Source organism: Otolemur garnettii, unplaced genomic scaffold, assembly GCF_000181295.1.
Source record: "Otolemur garnettii isolate 467f Iridium unplaced genomic scaffold, OtoGar3 scaffold00017, whole genome shotgun sequence".
Taxonomy (NCBI): domain Eukaryota; kingdom Metazoa; phylum Chordata; class Mammalia; order Primates; family Galagidae; genus Otolemur; species Otolemur garnettii.
In genome coordinates, this window is record NW_003852412.1 from 6,457,376 (window position 1) to 6,477,427 (window position 20,052).

General features: G+C 42.9%; 1 non-coding gene across 1 annotated transcript; it reads right to left on the minus strand.

Moving 5' to 3' along the window:
* Positions 1 to 885: 885 nt before the first annotated feature.
* LOC111723963 lies at positions 886 to 992 on the minus strand. Its single transcript, XR_002772364.1, has one exon. It is a non-coding gene; the product is annotated as a U6 spliceosomal RNA (small nuclear RNA).
* Between the last annotated feature and the right edge of the window lie 19,060 nt (positions 993 to 20,052).

Genomic DNA, 20,052 nt, shown 5'->3' on the forward strand with positions numbered 1-20,052 from the left:
AGAGAGCTTGTGATGGAAGGGATAAAAAATGATCACATTCTCTCTCTCTCTCTTTTTTTTTTTTTTGGCCGGGGCTAGGTTTGAACCTGCTACCTTTGGCATATGGAGCTGGCGCCCTACCCTTCTGACCACAGGCACTGCCCCACATTCTCTTTTTTAAATTTAACTTAATTTTTATTTCAGATTAATATGAGGGTACAAATGTTTAGGTTACATTCTTTTCATTGCTAAGGTATAAAGTTCAAGTTGTAGTTGAACCCCTCACCTAGGATTTTAGGGTGAGATCCCACCATTCACCCTCCTTCTTCCCACTCCCCTCTCTCTCTTCTCCTCTCCCCTTGCTAAACCATACTTGTGTTTTTTCTATAGTTGTTTATGTAATGTATTGAGTACATTGGATACTTTTTTCCATTCATGAGATACTTTAGTAGAAGAATGTATTTTAACTCCATTCAGATAAACACAAAAGATGTAACGTCTCTCTTATATTCTTGTTATTAGCAAGGAGCTTTCACAGCCTCCCCCAATGAAGTAAAAATTCCCAATGAAGTACCAAGCTTCCCGTGCCTGGAAATAATCAGGGAAATGCCTGATAGTCCTTTGCCAGAGATACTCTAGAAGAATGTTCTGTGTTGGGAGGCGTTTACACACCCCAACTCCTCATATTCTACAATGGCCTGGAGGTTGGCTACACAGGAAAATGTTTCTGTAATAACTTGAGAACTGAATGAAGGGTAAGGGAGAAAATGGAATTGGATATATCCATTAGAATGGCTTCATTACTATAATAAACCATTAGTTGTTTTTGTGAAGATATTTTTCTTTTTCTTTTCTTTTTTTTCTTTTTGGTTTTGAACCTTTAATGAAAAAATATATATACTATCATAAAATATGGAATGCTTTACAAATTTGCATGTCATCTTTGCTCAGAGGCCATGCTAGTCTTCTCTGTATCGTTCCAATTTTAGTATATGTGCTGCTGAAGCAAGCACCGTGAAGATATTTTTATGACTTGGACATAGGCGTATCAATGTGTTTGGGGGTAAAGTAGGTGGGGGAATAGTTTAGAGCATGTGTCGCTCTCCATGGTGCTGAAATGCCAGCTGTTGAAAGACAGTGTTCTCTTAACTCAGTAACTAACTCATCCTCTGTGGAGATCAGGCTTATACCAGGCTTGTGCAATCACATGAGGTAGAGGTGCAGTGAGATGGAAAAGGTTAGAGAACAAATAAAAGATGTCTTAATTGTGCAACTGAGAAAACAAGCCCATTTTTCCTAAGTAGCAAACGTCCAGGACCCAGTGCAACCTGGGGTAAGATAAGACTGAGACTGACCAGAGGACAATCCCGTGGGATTATTCTTAACATTTCCAGCAGATGTTTCTACCAGTTGAGTTCTCTCTCATCGTGTGACCCCACTCACCATCCCAGTGAAAAACTTCCTCAGAAATACCTTCTGGTCTGTGCATGAATTTCCCTGAGTTTAACACCTGGCAGCACACATCTGAGCTTTACATCTTTACATGTAATGGGGCTTCTGGTTACTGTCACCCAACTTTCCAGGCCTTTGCAAATGATTTCTACTTTTTATTAATGCTGCCATGAATCTAATTGGTTTGTCATCATTTCTGTAAGATGAGAACTTGAAGGAGCTGAATATTCATTAACATTGCTCTTGTCCTATGTGGCTGACTTTATGCTGAGTGAGGCTGTAGAAATGCTATTTGCTGGAATATAATTAGTGAGGTTCCAGGATGAAGGAAAGGACAAATGGACAAGCACCTAGTGACCAGTCACACAGAGGTTCAGAAAAGGAAGAATTCACGCCATAATCTGGTTAATTTTTATAAAAGAAAAACAAGAGTCTGCTGAGATAAACAGTCACACTGATCAAGCTAGTGGGAGTCTTCCTTGCCTGAATCATTTATGTAAACACAGACATGCCTAAGAGATAAGATTTATATATGTGAGGAAGCTAGCTTAAATCTTCATTTTAAAATGCCATTAAATTCTAATTGTGTGTGCCTGTGTGTTTTTTAACAGGGGGGGAAACATTAATAACTACAGAAATTGTGAATGGCAATTGACTCCGTATCTGTAAATACAACAAAGCCATCTGTGGGTAGAAACCAGGGAAGTTCCTGCCTGCCTTCCCAGAGGCTCATTGTAACTGTGGGCCGCAGATGGAGGAGGCTCAGCTGCCCTGAGCACCAACTTCATCTGGCCTCAGGGACCTAGAGCCAAGAGCAGGTGTGAGCCACATGCCTAGTCTCCCAGGAGCTGGGAAGAGCTGCCTGGAGATCCAGCTGTAAACAAAAGCTGGGAAAGAGGACTTTCCTGGCTGATTTAACCTGTGAGGCCCTTGGACTGGAGCATGTCATACCCAGAGATGCTTTTACCAAAGTAGGACTCCAAGTCTGAGCCCTGGAGTTCTCACCATTTTGTTATTTAAAGTCTGCATAAGTGTCTGGGGAACTGTCTGGACAGCCCCTCCCCCATGCCCTAACTGGCTCACTCCCCTTTTGCAGAATGAGTCCTATTATAAAGAAACTTCTGCCACTGCTACTCTACTTTTCTCCCATACTTAAGGCCCTTTTATTTTCTTTTCTCTGTTTTTTTCCTACTCAAGTAAATATATGCCTGCCTTCCTGGTTGAAAGAAAATTCCCTGTTATAAATGTTGTTTTAGCAAATAAAAAAAAAATACATACTGGCAATGCCAGGAGCCTCCATCTTTCATCATTCAATCCAGAGAGAATCCTGTGAGCTGAGGTTTGCCCTTGAGAATGCCTGTTTGGATGCAGAGGTTCAGAATGTGGCTAAGGGAGGACCCCTGCCCATGGTCCTTGGATTTCCCTGGCTCAGGGTGTGTCTGACACTGGGGAGGTTTGAGGGGAGGTGGGGGTGTCCAGGGACTAAATAAATGGTTGGGGGATGGGGGAGGCTCCTGAAGGGCTGAGCCATGTTCCTGTAAGGCCCTCAGGAGACCATGGCACAATGCCTGATCCTGTATTGCAGGCTGAAGCCGGCTTAATTGCTGGTAATTAAGGCGGGATCTATGGTTTCTGGGCATGCCCAGTGGGGGAGGGAGTGGGTTTCTGGCCTTGGAGGAGCTGCAGGAAAGCAAGTGGCTGTTCCACAGAGCTTGCAGCTCCAACACTCCCAGCAAGGCCTGTTGCTGGGCAGTTTTTAGCACTAGAGGTTTTTGCAAACCTGCTCTTCAAGGATAAAGAATTGTCTTTGCAAAGGAAAATCAGGATAGAATAGAAATAGTTAACCTTTATTGAGAGTTTACTATAGGTCAGGCATGGTGCTAAGCACAATTAATTCTCCAAACATCTCAATGGGTGAATTTTTAATTGATGATGATGCTAAAAGATTAGACAATTTGCTCAAGGTCCACAGTTCGCACAGAATGCAAATTTAGTTAATTGGATTCCAGACTCTGTGCTTGCAGGCACCATGCTATTCTGCAGAGATTGCAAGCTAAAAGCCTATAAGCCTTCAACATACCTGGTCCTCACATTGCTTTAAAATGTAAAAATGTCCAATAAAATTCAAGGTTTCTGATGTTTTTGAGAAAATGGTAAGATCTGCCATCACTGGCCTGGCAGCAATGAATTGGGGCTGGATAGCTGTTGCTTGTTCTAGAGAGGGAGTCTCCAGTGTTTTTGTTTGTACTGCTCTCTCTTGCCTAACTCTTAGCCCATTTTAAGCATTTATGAAAATGACTTGCCTAGCTCTTGGCATTCTGAGATCATGACATTGCCTACTGTTGAGCAAAATAGAATAAGACATATTGAAGTTGGAATGGAGTGATGAGGTGGTCAGGTCCAGTTATACAGCACCAAGAGTCCTTGCATTTAGTTACTCTCTCAGGGAGCAGGAACTCCACACTGAGGCCAGTTTATCCCTAGTCTCATTTTCAAGCTCACAGATATGCAAGAACTGGCTCGAGGTGGGGGAAGAGATGTGCAAAAATCTCAAGAAGCATTGTAGTCTGAGACTAACAATTTTCTTTGCCTACTTTTAGGAGATTGCTTTTTGTAAGGCTTTGCCATAAGTTCTGCTTTATCATCCCTGGCTGAGCTTCCAGCTGGCCAGAATCCGAAAGCTAAAAGCCTGAGACTTCCAGAGGAGGGCATTTGCCTGCCCAAGGCTGTACAGCTACACCAGAATGCTTGCTTCTGGGTAATCAGGTGAGAAATTTCATCTGTGTTTCGAGTTTCCTGTGATATAAGCCTTTTCCTGGTGCCTGCAGAGTTGAGATTCATACTCCCAGATTGGCAACCCTGTCCTTTAAAAAGCTGTGGTATCCTTTGAGGAACAGAGTATCTCACATGAGTTATTGATTTTCTTTAACCAGAAGAATCAGCCACTCTGGTCAAGGTAAAGACCATTCATTACAAGGTGGTGCAAAGTTGAGGTCCAGTTTTTGAAGTCTTTAAAGCAAGCAGAGTATGATCTCACATAGAGTACCTTCAGAGAAGCAGGGCCATGTGACTCCAGGAGGCTTTGTCCCAGACTATGTCTTCCATGTATAAGCCAGATAATTAAGCTTGGGTTACTGACACTGAGAGTGACTAGGCTTTTCCCCACCAAGTTCAGGGCAACTGGCATTTTCATACTTTCATCAGCCAGAAGACTCGGGCTCCATATAGGGTACGCAATTCTCTCCCCAGTACAAGGATTCTTCACTAAATTATCTCAATTAAGGATGCTCTTTACTAAATCTAAACCTCCATGCTTTCCTGAAGGATGACTCCAATCTTGAGCAAAGACAATGTAGTCAACCCTTGGGAGCAGTCTATGGACTTGGACAGCCCTGCTGTCTCCTGGCTGGGTAGATCTACTATTCGGTCATGTAACCTCCCTTCCCTTTAGTTTCCTCAGTCAAGAAAAGCATAATGACCCTAATTCCCAGGGTTAGAATGAAAACCCTTTAGTGCAGCCCGGAAAAGAGCCTACAACACTTGGCATATAGGAAGTGTTTATTTAATATAAGGTCTTCTTTGTCCCCTGCCTGCCTTTGTAACTTCCTCTCTCCAACTCCCCCCACTCTCAGTGCTGAGTTTCTTCTGATAAGAATATTCTTCCCACCCACTCGCCCCACACTTGCCTATATCCCTTCCCTTGACAACCCAGATCACTGCCTTCCCTGGCCTTCCAGATTAGATCAGGTACCCATGCTGGACTCCTTGAAACCACCTGTACTTTCTACTCACAGCACTTACTGCTGAGCGTGAGGTAATGCTACAGTCTGTCTCTCCCACTACTCTTAGGACTTCGGAAGAGCCAGGCTGCTTTGCTCGTTGTTGTATCCTAAGTGTCTAATAGGAACCTGGCACATAGGAGGTTACCAATAAATTTTTTTATTGAATGATTAATAAATGATACGGTGTACCTTGAACTTTCTTCTGATCATACAATCTGTAGATGCTTAACAGGTATGTGTTAAAGAATCATTATAACCATATATAAAAATTAACTCAAAAATGGATCAGAGACTTAAATCTAACTAAAGCCTATAAAACTCTTAAAAGAAAACATGCATTTGTCGATGGAATCTTACAATAGAAAACAGTAGATAAGCTGAATGTTATAAAAATTAAAAACATTTGTGCTTCAAAGGAAACAATCAAGAAAATAAAAAGACAGGCACAGTGGCTGAGGCCTGGAATCCTCACCCTCTGGGAGGCCAAGGCAGATGGATTGCCTGAGTTTAGGAGTTCAAGACCAGCTTGAGCAAGATTGAGACCCTGTGTTTAAAAATAGGCAGGTGTTGTGGTGTGCACATATAGTCCCAGCTACTCTGGAGGCTGAGGCAAGAGGATCACTTAAGCCCAAGAATTTGAGGTTGCTGTGAACTACAGAGCCACAGCACTCTACAGAGGGTGACAAAGTGAGATTCTGTTTCAAACAAACAAACAACAACAACAAAAAACCCAGAAAAACTAGCCAGGCATATGATGGATGCCTGTAGCCCACCTACTGGGGAGGCTGAGGCAGGAAGATCACTTGAGGTCAGGAGTTTGAGGTTGCTGTGAGCTATGATGATGCCTCACTCTACCCAGGGAGACAGAGTCAGACTCTGTCTCAAAAGGTAAATAAATAAATAAATAAGAAAACAAATAAAAAGACAATCCACAAAATAGACAAAATATTTCCAAATCCCAAATCTGGTGGGGAACCTATATATAGAATATCTTAAAAATCCTCATAACTCAATAATAAAGTGGTAAATAACCTAATTAAAAATAGGCAAAGGAAGCCAGGCACAGGGACACATGCCTAGAATTTCAGCTATTCATGTAACAGAAGGATTGCTCAAGCCCAGAAGATCAAGGCTGTAGGGTATTCTGATTCCACCTGTGAATAGCTACTGTATTCCAGCCTGGGAAACATAGTAAGACCTCATCTCAAAATATATATATATATATAGCTTTTCTTTAAAGAAGATATAAAATTGCCATTAAGTACTTGAAAAAAATACTCAACATTGTTAGGTGTTAAGGAAATAATAAATCAAAACCACAATGAGATGCCACTTCATACCTGCCTGGATGGCTAGGATAGAAAACGTCAGGTAATAATAAGCATTGGTGAGAATGTGGAGCGATTGGAAACCTCATTCATGCACACCTGATAGGCGTGTAGGATGGTGTAGCCAATTTGAAATATAGGTGGGCAGTTCCTCAAACAATTAGAATTAACATTTGAATGGCAATTTCACTTTTAGGTATATATATACCCAAGAGAGATGAAAAAATATGTTCATGCAAAAACTTCTGTATGAATGTTCACAGAAGCATTATTCATAATGTCTAAAAGAGAGGAAATCACTCAAATGCCCATCACCTGATAAACAGGTAAATAAAATGTGGTATATCCAGGCAATGGGATATTATTCAGCCATGAAAAGGAGCCAGCGCTGATACATGCTGCAGCAGAGATCAACCTTGAAAACACTAAGCTCCGTGAAAGAAAGCAGCCCCCAAAGGCCACTATTATATGATCCTGTTTATAAGAAATGTCCGGGATAGACAGAGACAGATAGTAGATTAGTGCCTTCCTAGGGTGATGGGGCAAGGAATATAAGGATGGGAGAAAGTGGCAAAAGCTAAAGGCTGTCGAGTTCCCTGGGCATGATGAAAATGCTCTGAAATTGATATTAGCGATGGTTTTACAACTTTGTGATTATATTAAAAACCACTGGATTGTGTGCTTTAAATGGGTAAATTGTACAACTGTGAATTACACTTCAAAGCTGAAAAAGAGAGAGTGAGAGAAATCATTCTATGTCTATGGGATTTTAGAGACTCACGTGACTTCCACCTACAGTAAGTTAATAAACCAACCGGGAAGGCAAGTGTCCATGGAACGAGCAGCCATGCCAAATGGGCTACTGGGCTCTAGGCAAGTGCTCCACGGGGCAACAAGGGCCGCGGTCCTGAGAAGGCACACAGCTTCCGAGGCCGGAGGGCTTGCATGGGAGATACGGTAAACTCCAAATAGAGAAGCAGCATCCTGTTGCCACTCCGTGGTGACACTAGTTCTTTTCTAATGCCATTGTCTGACTGTCAAACCTTCCGTCCCCTCTCCCCAGCTGTGAGCACAGTGCCTGACACTCCCTGAGGGTGACTGAGTTTGTGACCCAGACTGGAGCCACAGTCAGGATTTAGAGCTTCTTTTCTAAGCTGATCTCTTTTCATCATTCCTGTGTCACCAAAGGATTCCCTCTTGGCAAACAGCTTTCCCATGTTGTCATATGTTAGCTTACCGCACAGCCCAGAAGGGCAGAGGAGAAGGCTAAGGTTACTGTCTGGGGAAGTAACTGGAGAACAGGAAGGAGCAGGGAGCCTGGTCTTAATTCGAGGTCACTTAGGGGACAAGAACCCGGCTGATCAGGGATTAGCATAGATGTTACTGTCCTGCTAAACCCTCAGAGCCAGGTTGCTTATCTCTTTCTGAGGTAGGTTTATTGCCATTTACGGGAGAAAAAAAAAAATCAATCTGAACCAACCTTCATTTTAGAACTAAAACAAGGTGTGTGCATGTGTGTGGGGGGGAGGTACACCTGGGAGAGGGGAGGGACAGATCACAAATTTAAGTGGAAAAAATCCAAACAAATGATAAACTTGTGGGGGGAAAAAAGTGTTTGTGGTCCCCAATATCCCTGAGACCCTTTAACCTCTATAGTCCTGAAAGGGGGAAGGTTACCTTAAACCGGTCCCAACATTCCTTGGGTGATTCTGTTCTGCTTATATATTATTTAATGTATTTTTTTCATTTAGGCCATGACTCACTGTTTTCCTGAATTCTATTTTTAGCTGTTGTTTCTCAGTTGGATTTTTCCATGTATCAGTTGTTCGGCTATGTGTCTAAGGGATGATGTCTACATTGGGACTGAAAAATTGACCACATAGTTTTGCTATCTGTAAAAACTGTGAAAAGTTGTAGTAAAAATGTCTGCCCCCAAATTTGCAAAGATTGAGAAGTTATACTTTCTTTAAGAGTATGTGATAAAATGCAAATTGTCGTAGGTATAAACTATAGTTCTGAGACACTAGTAGAAGAGGGTGGCTACCCACCTACATGTTATTGTGTGATATTTGAACAAATGACTCCTGACTCCTGTTTCTAGTAAGGAATTTAGTAAGAACATGAACAGGGAAATATCAATCAGATGTGCTGACACAGCTGAGGAATGAGGCTGCAGAAAGCTAAGAAGATGTAAAGAGAAGTAGCTTTGAAGAAGCAGGAGCAGTGCCCTGGAGAACGGATCCAGAGAAGGCTGGCCAGGCCAGGAGAGCAGAATGGGGACAGGAGAGAGAGGGAAGGAATCTCAGGTGGACACATCAAAATGGAGACAGCACGGCTGCCAGGAAATCACCGTGTGTTAAACTTTATTTTTTCTTAAGTTTATAACTGATGATGTATGCATATATTCATACTGATAGTAAATACATAAAAATGCTCTGATACAATACACATCAAACTGATAATTTCTGGATAAATGGAATAGAGGTTAAGAGAAGTGGAATGATTACCTTTTACTCTACAGGGTGTCCCAAGTCAGCCTTAAAGTCATCATGCATGGGGAAAATGGGAAGTTGTAGGGGAACGTACTCTTATTTATAAAATATTCATTACAAAATTTTACAAAGAGGTGGCCAGATGTAGGGAATATGAATATTTTGTAAAATTTTGAAATGAATATTTTGTAAATAAAGGTACATTGCTGCAATTTCCCATTATCCCCATGTATGGTGACTTTAGGGGCAACTTTTAGGATACTCTGTAAATACCTCGGTGTTGTTTGATTGTTTTACATAACAAAAAAATGAATATTTATTTTAAAAATATATTTATATAGGGGCAGGGTGCAGTGGCCCATGCCTGTAATTCTAGCACTCTGGGAGGCTGAGATGGGTGCATTGCCTGAGCTCAGGGAGATCAGCCTGAGCTAAAGGGGGATCTTGTCTAAAAAAATAGCCAGGCCTTGTGGCAGGTGCCTGTAGTCTCAGCTACTGGAGGCTGAGGCAAAAAGATAGCTTGAGCCCAGGAGTTTGGGATTGCTGTGAGCTATGACACTATGGCACTCTACTGAGGGTGACAAAATGAAATTCTTCTCAAAAAAAAGAAAAAAAATATATATATAGTATAATCATTGTGTAATTAAAGAAAGCATAAATAAGAGACATGGAGGAAACAGTATAAGATTAAATGCCATTGTTAAAAAATAAAATGTAAATAGTGTAATTAGGAGAAATTAAAAACCATCTATAATCCAGTACTCAGTATTTCTTACCCATATCCACACCAGTGTGTTGGCAGAAAAGTATCCATTGGTAGATAACTGGGCAGCGCACCAAGGGGACTGGGGACAAGAAGCCAGACTGGACTTGTGCTAAGGTCTGAGCAGCTGAAGCCATCAGCTCAGTCAGCAAGAAGCAAGCAGCTTGTCAGGTGGTGGGGTTGGGGCCAGAAGTCAGAGGTCGGGGTTGGAGGGAACAGTCCCCTGCAGGAGGGATTGGGAGCTCAGACACTGGAGTCAGACGTTCATCCTCATTGTGTTTTCATTCTATGCCCAGAGCAACACATGACATCAGCAAGATGTCAGGAGCTACAGCAGGATCTCGCCCACACTGGATGCTGAGCTTATGCACAGAGACCTTGCTCCTAGGTCTCTGGGAGAAACAGCATTGGAGGAAAGCATCTGAAAGGGGGAGTTAGGGACCCGAGAGGTCAGTCTTAGGTAATGGAAGAGAGGCCTATTTTAAAAGACTGGCTTGGAAAGAGTCTAGGGGAGTCCAGAGGTGATGGGAATGGTACAGGCACCTGGACAGCCCTTCACTATGTGGTCTGTCTGGGCCTGGCTGATGGTGGGAGCCCTGGCCTTCTCTCAATGAAGGAACAGGATACCCTACTCCTGCCCACAGGTAGCCTGTGGCCCCAAGACACATCCTTGTTTGAACTAGAGTGGATCCAACGCACTAAAGGACGGCGAGGGGCTGTAACTCCCAGTTCTCTTCTGCTGCAAGAAAGAACTGTGGCTTCAAACTCACTTTGTGTGCTTGAGCCACAGGGAATGGGAGAGACGAGATAGAAGGAAGGACTTTGAGGAACCAGAGAGGAGAGGAGAGGCTTGGTTAGGGGGAGAGAGCCACCTCCACTTTCACCTCTGGCAAAAAGAGCTAAAATACGTCTTGGTTACATGGAGCAGAGGTGGGAAGCGTTGGCGGGGACCCTGAGATGGGCCCTGCTAAGTCCCACCACTTAGGAAATGAGAATCTACTTTGCCCTTGGGCCTCAGGACTCCAGCTCTAGCATTTGGTACATTTTTTAAAGGCGGAGGAAGGAAGTGAGTTGTTGCACCTGTTGTGAACATTTAAAGAAATGTGCTCTTCACCTGCTACAGCATTAAACATCTGTAGAGATCAGGCCTGCTACATCAGCCACATAGGACACTGCCCTATCTCAGGAGCTCTCCGTGTTTAGCCACTTGGACGGGAAGAAAACGTTCAAATTTGCATAAGGTATAGATAGCACTCTTCCAATAAGCCTCGGTTCTATTTTTAAGTGCACGTCTCTAGGAATCTCAGTAACTGAACTACAGTACAGTGCTTGCAATCTTAACACAGGAATCAATCTTGCATTCTAAGAGGGAAAATGCATTGCATCTGTGGGTTTGCTCATATCACCTTTCACAAGTAAGTTAATTACGTGGGTATATGCATGTATGCACTTTCCTCCTCAATCTGTCCTACACAGAGCTGCCCAAGGGGCAGCTGAAAATGTTCTCTCTCTTTTTTAATGTGTAAGACAAAAAAAAAAAAAAAAAAAAACCAGCAAGAGTTTAAGGGGGAGATTATAAATGCAGGGCTTTAAAAAAAACAATAGATAAAGTCCTTGAAGAGTTCTAATCTGATCGGAAGGGAGTCCCCACGTTCTCCTACCCCTTTGTAGAGAAACAGGCAAATCAGCCAAGGTATCTGAGAAATGCTTTCCCTCCATCCTTTGGGTTCCTTGTTGGGCCTTGACGTAGCCCTATATCAACAGCTCAGACAGCAATGGCACAGTGGCAGCAGTAGCCATGAATGCTCCTTTAGTGGTAAGCCTGCGTGGGGCATTACGCTGAACACAGGCATCATCTCATACAGTCATGACAACAACTTGGTGAGGTGGGTGCTACCCATTTTATAGATGAAGAAACTGAGGCACCGCTCAGGAAGTGGCAAAGCAGCAACACAGCCAAGGTCCCTGGAATGCCCACCTTCCATTCTCTGAAGCATTCCCTGAGAGTTTCTGCCCATGAGAGAACAAAGGCAAGACAATGTCCCCTGCCTTGGTGTGGGAATCCCAGGGCACGTAGGAAGAGACAGAGATAAATGCAGGGCCTCAGTCAGGCTCTGGCACTATGTTGCTGTGCTCCCCCCGTGGGGCTCCCAAGGCAGGATCAAGCATTTGTTTTTCCAGCACTCCCCCATGGGCAAGCTTGCAGGGCAGTCTTTGTTGTCACTGCTGCTGAGGATCACAGAAGCCATCCCGAATGAAAGGAAAGAATTGGTCCCTTCAGCCTGTCCCTTCTTTCCTTTACTTATTCAGCACCCTCTCCCTGATACCAGGGAGCAGCTGGGGTTAGTAAGCTGGAACCCAAGCAGATCAATACCATGCACAGGAGAGGACATCGTTAGCACAGCGTTAACGCTCAGCACAGATCCATCCCGTACATGAGTCGTAGCGTAGAGGTTAAGTAGACACTGCCTAATGTCAGGAGATATATCTTACTGGAACACAGGACATCTTTCTGCCTCAATCACCCTTTAGTACAGTAAATAATGCTTTATATGCATCTTTCCATAAATAATAAAAATACCACCTACCAATACATATATAAAGAATATATATAACAAATATATGTAAAACTTTAGACAATATGTCTTACAATCACATTGCATGCAAAATAGTTTTTAAATATTGCGTGTAGCTTCCGTTGTGCTGGGGAAACAAACTAGTATCCAGATGCCAAAGGCTTCCTCTAAGTGGTAATGTTTGGCAACACCAGTTTTTGTGTTTTGTTTTTATTTTTTTGTCATCTTTCTCTCAAATGAAGGCACAATGCTATTGCAACTCAACAGCTTAAGCAAACTTAAATTCCCCTTCCTGATGTTGCTGCCATCTGCCCACGCGGGAGTGCCAGTATTCTGCGGTGGGGCGCAGAGATAGAAATCTGTGCCCAGGTGCCGTCTTCCCTCTAAAGTGTGTTGGGCGGCATGGTTCTTGGCTCAAGGTTAAAATTTTCTGTGGCTCTTTAAGAGCTATGAAAAAAAAACAAACCAAACAAGCAAACATGGTCAATAAAATGGAGGAAGAAAAAAATGATGATTTTTTTTTTTTAACTGGTAGAGAATTTCTAGGACTAACTCTCCTCACCAAATGTGGCTGAGGCCATTCGTGCAAAAATAATAGCTAGATGGTAGGCCATGGGTTTTGCCTCCCCTAAAGGATGTCACATTTTCATAACAACTCCTACACAAATGCAAATGCAGACAGGTTTTGTCAGAAGCCTAGCCACACTGATAAAACTGCCCTGCTTGTCGTATTTTTCACCCACAATCTTAATAGGAAAAGAAGAATCATATTTCCATCACCAAAGGCATCCCTGGGCACTGGGACACAATGCCATAAAGAAATGAAAATCTTTCCAAAGCCAACGAATAATGAGAGATCCCCAACTCTTTGGAGAGACGGAACTATCTGGCTATCCCAGGACTAAACGCTTTTTATCCAAAGCCCCTGATAAGCTAGAAGGCTGGACTTGGGAGATTATATAAAATACTGGCCTTAAAAAAAAAAAAGCTCACAAATCTAGACTCCTTGCTGAGCTATTCAATGAAAAGTGTTGTGTGAAGCCAAAAAGCTAAAGCATCTCTACCCAGTGCTGACGTGAGTAGGTAGAACCATCCCTAGTGCGAGCTATTTATTTATGCAGCTACTGTCTTTCTGGAGCATGGTGGGCCAGAGATGGACTAGGATCTGTTTATCTTGTTATATTGGCCTTCTGCTGGATTAATTTAAAACAGCTTTAAATATAAACTATGAGGTCCTTTAGACACTTTTAAACTAGTCACGCATATAAATATTTAGGGGCAGTAAAAACATAGACTATAATATGTTTCTAAAATCTTTCACAAATACATGTCAAAGTGCTTGGTGTACAATGACAGGCTTCTTCAAATATGATGGCCTTCTTTATATCACTGCTACCTATAAACAAAAAACAGATACAATTCTCTCTATCACTGCTATTTACACACAAACATAATTTAGAAAAAGAGACTATCGTTTGTAGGTGATGATGACGTTTAGGTTTTTAGAGAGATTGGTGTTGCAAGGAATTCCAGAACACCTAGACTAGTCCTATACAACAGAAAGGCAAAGAAAGAACTCCACCTGCATGCTTCCAACCTCATCTGGATTGCTCTAGGTCAGCGGTTCTCAACCTGTGGGTTGCGACCCACAGGAACTGTATTAAAGGGTCACACATTAGGAAGGTTGAGAACCACTGCTCTAGGTGATTCAGATAATCTAGCAACTCTACCAGCAAGTTAACCCTGTTTGAGCTAGTTAGCCTGTCTTTCCAGTCCAGGCAGCCCCGAACTTTGTAACACTTACCCCAGCGTTACATTTCTCTGTGCTCTGTAGTCCTACACCTGGTGTTTCTGCAAGACATGGATCACATCAGTGTAAAGAGAGGTGCAGTGCCCAAAACACAAAGGCAAGAGAGCGTGTAATCTTAAAATTACCGCTGAGTTTTCTAGAGGGGCTTTAAAAAATCTAACAGAAACTTCTCCCCGCCCAGTGCCTTGTTTATATGTTAACAAGGATGAGAAGCCCATCCTCTGCCACCCCTCTGAGTTCAATCACCACTGGCACACTGGACTTCACCCCAGGAGGTGCTGGAAATGCTTCTTAGGGGAGGAATTTTTAGCCTATAAAACTGATGCCAGCAACCTCCGGCCTTGAAATGCCTTTAAGAAATTCTTTGACTGAAATCCATCCATATTCTCATTATATATGCTGCATATTACTTAGTTTCCTAAATATTTTCTGGAAACAGCAGGGAAGACAACGGAGGATCCCTGCCTGAGACAAGGGAAGGCCACGGTGCCTGACGGAAGGAAGGAAGGCGAGTCATAAGGAAAAGCAGCCAGTCGTAAAATCCCATAAAAATGTGATGTGTTGTTTGGGTTTATGTGTTTTCCTATCAAATGATTTATTCATATTATTTTCATTGAACGTAAGATATTCTTTAGCCCGTCTTCACCTTCCTGTGGCCTTGGGGTTTATGGTGTGATAACTGCGTCAATTACAGTCATGTTAGATACAAATCAACTCTGGAATAACCGGGTTGACGGGGCACGGCAGGGGCTGTCGATAACGGGGAAGGCTGCCCTTATTAGGTGTGGAGGGGCCTGGGGTCCACACGGGAGCTACAGCCTGCAGGGTGGGGGCACCAGGAAACCCCAAGAATGGGCAAGAAAGGGTGAGAGCAGCACTATTATCCTCTTGCTGATTTTTCCACTTGGTTTCCAGCCCTGCCCTTGGAAAAACCAACCATGATCACATCCCTGAGCTAACCAGGGCTTCTCCCAAGACAAGGCTACTGGAAACGTTACACTTCTTCCCCAACTTCTGCACATTAATAACAAAAATAATAGCTTCTCATTCCTGAGCATTCTCTCTCTGCTGTGTGATATTCGCATGCTTTATTTAATCTTCCCATCGGCCCTGTGAGGTGTGATACGACGATGTTTTATTTCCTTCATACATAGGAGTCTAGGAAATAGAGATTGGGTCACTTGTGCTCAAGTAGGTGGCTGGGATACAAATGGAAGTTTAATGCTTATATTAAACAGAATATTAGAGGGTTTATTTTTCTTCTTCAGGGTTTTTCTTTTCTTTTTTTATTTTTGAGATAGAGTCACACTCTATCATCGCCCTGGGTAGAGAACTGTGGTGTCACAACTCACAGCAACCTCAAAATCCTGGGCTCAAGCCATCCTCCTGCCTCAGTCTCCCAAGTAGCTGAACTATAGGCTCTTCCTACAACCCGTCTGGTTTTTCTGTTTTTAGGAGAGACAAGGTCTCGCTCTTGCTCAGGCTGGTCTCAAACTCCTGAGCTCAGGTGATCCACCCGGCTCGGCCTCCCAGCGTGTTAGGACCACAGGTGTGAGCCCCCACGCCCACCCTTCTTCAGAGTTTTTGTTGATTTTGTTTTTACTACCACCAAGGCCTTGCCTTGGACTTCACCAGCCCTGACCTTCAACTTTTTAGGACTGGTGCTAATTTTTTATGGAAAGCCGTGACAAGCAGCTAACCTCTTCAGCTTTGTTTGTATCAACATCCAGGGGTCAGATGTCCTGGGCAGCAGCCAATGCCAGAGTGCCAGGGACAGCAAGCCCTTCTTTATGCTTACCCAACAGAAGCATCGTATTTGAGCCTCTGCACAATGCTGAGATGCACTGAAATAGGGGACACCCAGAAGAGTCTAAGGCCTTAGGGGGCCTCTTTAAAGAATAAATGTCTCTGAGGAGTTTTCAGAAATCAGCCAGAGAATCCATTTCCTCCCACAAGCATAGAACTTGGAGGGTATGTTTTATGCTGTGGCTTCTCAGTGCCTATTTTTATCACTGTCCAGTTAGTGATGAACTGAAAAGTCTTTTATTTTCCATTGATGCTGTCATCTTTTGCCATTTATTTTAGGTAAATATAATGTCGTGAGGACAAACTTCACATCCACGTCCATAAAACAGAACAAGAGAAATTATGAAGTTCTTTGACTGATCCTCAAGGAGAGTCTTCTCTTAGGTAATAAAGATAGCTGCAGTCCTACAGTTTGTGGGTGGGACTTTTTGATATTAAAGATCTTAGGTTTTAAAAAAGGAGTTCATCACTGGTCCCTGCCTTGTGGAGGTTTCCATTCGGGACCATTTGTTCAGTGGTGATTGCTGCAGTTGGGTGTCCTCCTCCTCTGTCTCCTCCAAAGGGCAGGGATTTCTGCTCCAAAGGGCTGGGCAGTCACTCTGACAAGCTCAGGCGCTGTTGCTGCTCAGCCCTGGCCAGCAGACCAGGAAGATGTCCTAGAGCCACTTCCCAGAGCGCCACTGATCTGCCCCCTTTGGTACCCAGTACCTGGGCAAGGGTGGTACCCAGGCAAGGAGGGTGCTAGGCGTGGCCCAGGCTTGTCTCCAAAGAGCCCGCCGATCACTACCACAATGCAGAAAGTTGACCTGGGTCTGGCTGGACTTCACTTGTGGTACCTCCCAAGCAGCCTCCTGAGAAGTCTGCCCTCACCATCTTCCCCTCTCTTGGGAAAGCTAAAGGAGTGATCCAGAAGGATCAAGATTTCCCTTCCCACTAATGTTGCCACTAGAGAGAAACTTGCCAAAGACCAGGTTTGCCAGGGGAAACCAAGATGGAGCATGCTCCCACGGTCTATTTTTCTAAGGTAAAGGACAGAGGGGATGTAGGAGCACCTGACTCTTAAGCCCCAAAATTGTTGAGTTTCCTTAGGTGATGACTAATCATATTTTCATTTTCTATTTAACTTTTGAGTAGGTGATGCGGTCACATGGGTCAAAATTCAAACAGGTACACAGTTACAGGTCGCCCAGCTTTGCTGCTGCTGTGTGCCCTCCCAGAGATCTCGTCTACACATACAAAAGTACCTGTCTGTTCCCCACTTGCTCCCACAAATGGTGGTGTGTCATATGCAGCACCTTGCTTTGCCTTTTTTACTTTACAGTCTATTTTTAAAGATTTTTTGATATCATGCATAAAGAGCCTTCTCTTTTTATGGCCACGTAATATTTCACCATGTAAATGTACTATTACGTTTTAAATATCGTCTCCTAATATTGGGTAGTTATTTCTGATGATGTGGCTATTTAAATCTGAACAGGTCATTGAGAGCAATTGGGTATCTGTCTACTTGGAAGTATTTAAAAATGAGATAGTATCAGTGCCTGTGGCACAAGTGGCTAAGGCGCCAGCCACATACACCTAAGGTGGCAGATTTGAATCCAGCCCGGGCCCACCAAACAACGATGGCTGCAACCAAAAAAAATAGCCAAGCGTTGTGGCAGGCACCTGTGGTCCCAGCTACTTGGGAGGTGGAGGCAAGAGATTCACTTGAGCCCAGGAGTTGGAGGTTGCTGTGAGGAGTTATGCCACAGCACTCTACCCAGGGGAACAGCTTGAGGCTCCATCTCAAAAAAGATAAAATAAAATAAAAAAATAAAAATGAGATAAATTCCCCTCCTATGGTGCTTTGAATAACACTACCCAGGCTGGATCCCTGAGAGTTCCTTTTGAACTATATGTCAGCTGAGGTGTGGACTCGAAAAGCCTCCACCCCAGACCCCAAAGCACTATGTGGTTACTAAGAAGGATTCATTCACATTTATAGCATTTTAAAAAATGCATATAAAAACTTTAACAAATAGTCTTTAATAATAACTTAGAAATACATCCCCGTGTGCTTAAATGAGGGTTATCCTAACACTTGCATTTAAAACACTCCAGTTAACATGTTAAAACAGAAAATGCATTTGACATCTGCTCCATGCTGCCACTGCACTTAACTTGGGGTAACACTCCCTTCATCTTATGGTGTGCATTTTAAATGCACTAGAAAAAGATTAATTGCCTTCTAATTTAGAGCTTTAAAAATTCAAACTGAAGCTATAGTGATTGGCTTTAAACAACATTTGAACTATATTTAATTATAGCCTTCCAATCCATTTTCCCCATTTTTAAAGCTACATTATTTATATCACTGACATAATAGCATCTATTTTTGATGGAGCTCAGGACTGTGCTCCATCAGCCATATTGTTAGAACAAAGGCTCTTGGAACATATGCTATAGGGTGGGGGGGACAATCCTGTTTGGAGAGCTTGACTTGAAGTAAGTGGCTCAGGAGGAACTGTGTGTCCAGTTCTCAGTTCAAACATAAACAGTGCTGCTTCTCCTACGATTCCCTCGGGGAGCCTATGAGGTAAGTGGATTGTGCACAGCCATCTCAAGATGCCAGCCAAGGGGCCTTTTTACCTGCGTGTGTGATTCTTGTACAGATGAGAGCTAAGTCCAGGGGCCTCAGTTTCCTTTCACTGTAGTCTCAGTACCAGGCACACAGTAGGTGCTCAATGTATGCTTTTGAACTGAGTTTTTCCGAGTATCTTCCCAATGGAAATGAGAGGGTAAAAAAGTTTGCGAATGTTTATTATGTATTGTTAAGTGAGGGGGAGTGACGAAAAACTAAAGCACAAAGAGATTTACTGAGAAACTCAGGAGGTTTAAATTTCAGGACCAGCCACGTGCCTGGACAGTCTCTTACAAGGCTCTATGCATATGTTTACAGTCATAATTTTGACATATTTTCTTAAAGAAGACCTTCAAATTTTATAAACTTCGGATCCACAAAAATCTGTGTCTACTTGGATGGAGCGTAACACGGCATGTAAACATGATTCCATTTTCAAAATTAGGAAAATAAATATACGTGCAACACACATTAGGCAGGATAAACACATATATTTATATATATAAATGACATACATAACTGATATGAAAATCTTAGAACTAGTTTCCTTTGGGGATGGCTATCAGTTTATTTGCTAATCTCAATTTTTATGATCAAGTGTATTTTTGCCGTATTTTAAAACTTACATTTTTCCTCAAGTAAAGAAATATTCCTGTGAACTCACTACCCTTTTCCTAGCCCTCATTTCCAGTTGATCATTATCCCATTGAGTGCTGGGAAGGTGATTATCTTTTTAATACATGGCATGTTTTTGTAGGAAGTTGGTACAATAGGCAAGAGAGCGTTCCTGTTCCAGAGCCTGTGTTCTGTCTCTGAGTCTCAGTAGTCCCACATGGGTACACTCCGGCTCTAACCCGGAGGACCTCTAGCCCTGCTGGCTCGTGTCTATCACCATCACCTGGCAAGGAGGCTGAAACCTGAAAACGTCTGGGCTATAAAGAGGACAGCTGGCCTCCGAGTCTTTATTAAAGAAGCTCAGAGCTATTTACACCTGGACAATCCACAGCAGAGGCTGTGTCCCCTCAGCTCTAGTCTTTGTTAGTGAGTCATAGAATTAAAATCTTAGAAATGTAACTATGCTTACCAGCAAGAAGTGGTGACAGGTCGTGTCAAGCCTCTGTGACCGTTAAAAAAGATTACAAGAGAAAAGACCACACTGTGAGTGGGCCTTACACTGTGAGTGGGTGGCAATGGTCTTGGTGAATTTGACTATGAGAAAAAAGATAAGTAGAGCCACCCACTAAAGAACAGACTTAGAGACCATGACATATCTCTTCAGATATTTCATTAACTTATTCATTCACTCATATTTAACAAACATCCATCACGCCTGTTTTTATGTGCCAGGTGGTGTTTTATGTGCTGTGGATACAGTGAGAGGTGGACAAAACCCATCATAACTTTGCACTAAGGTATTCACAATATGGTGAGATCATTTTCTGGT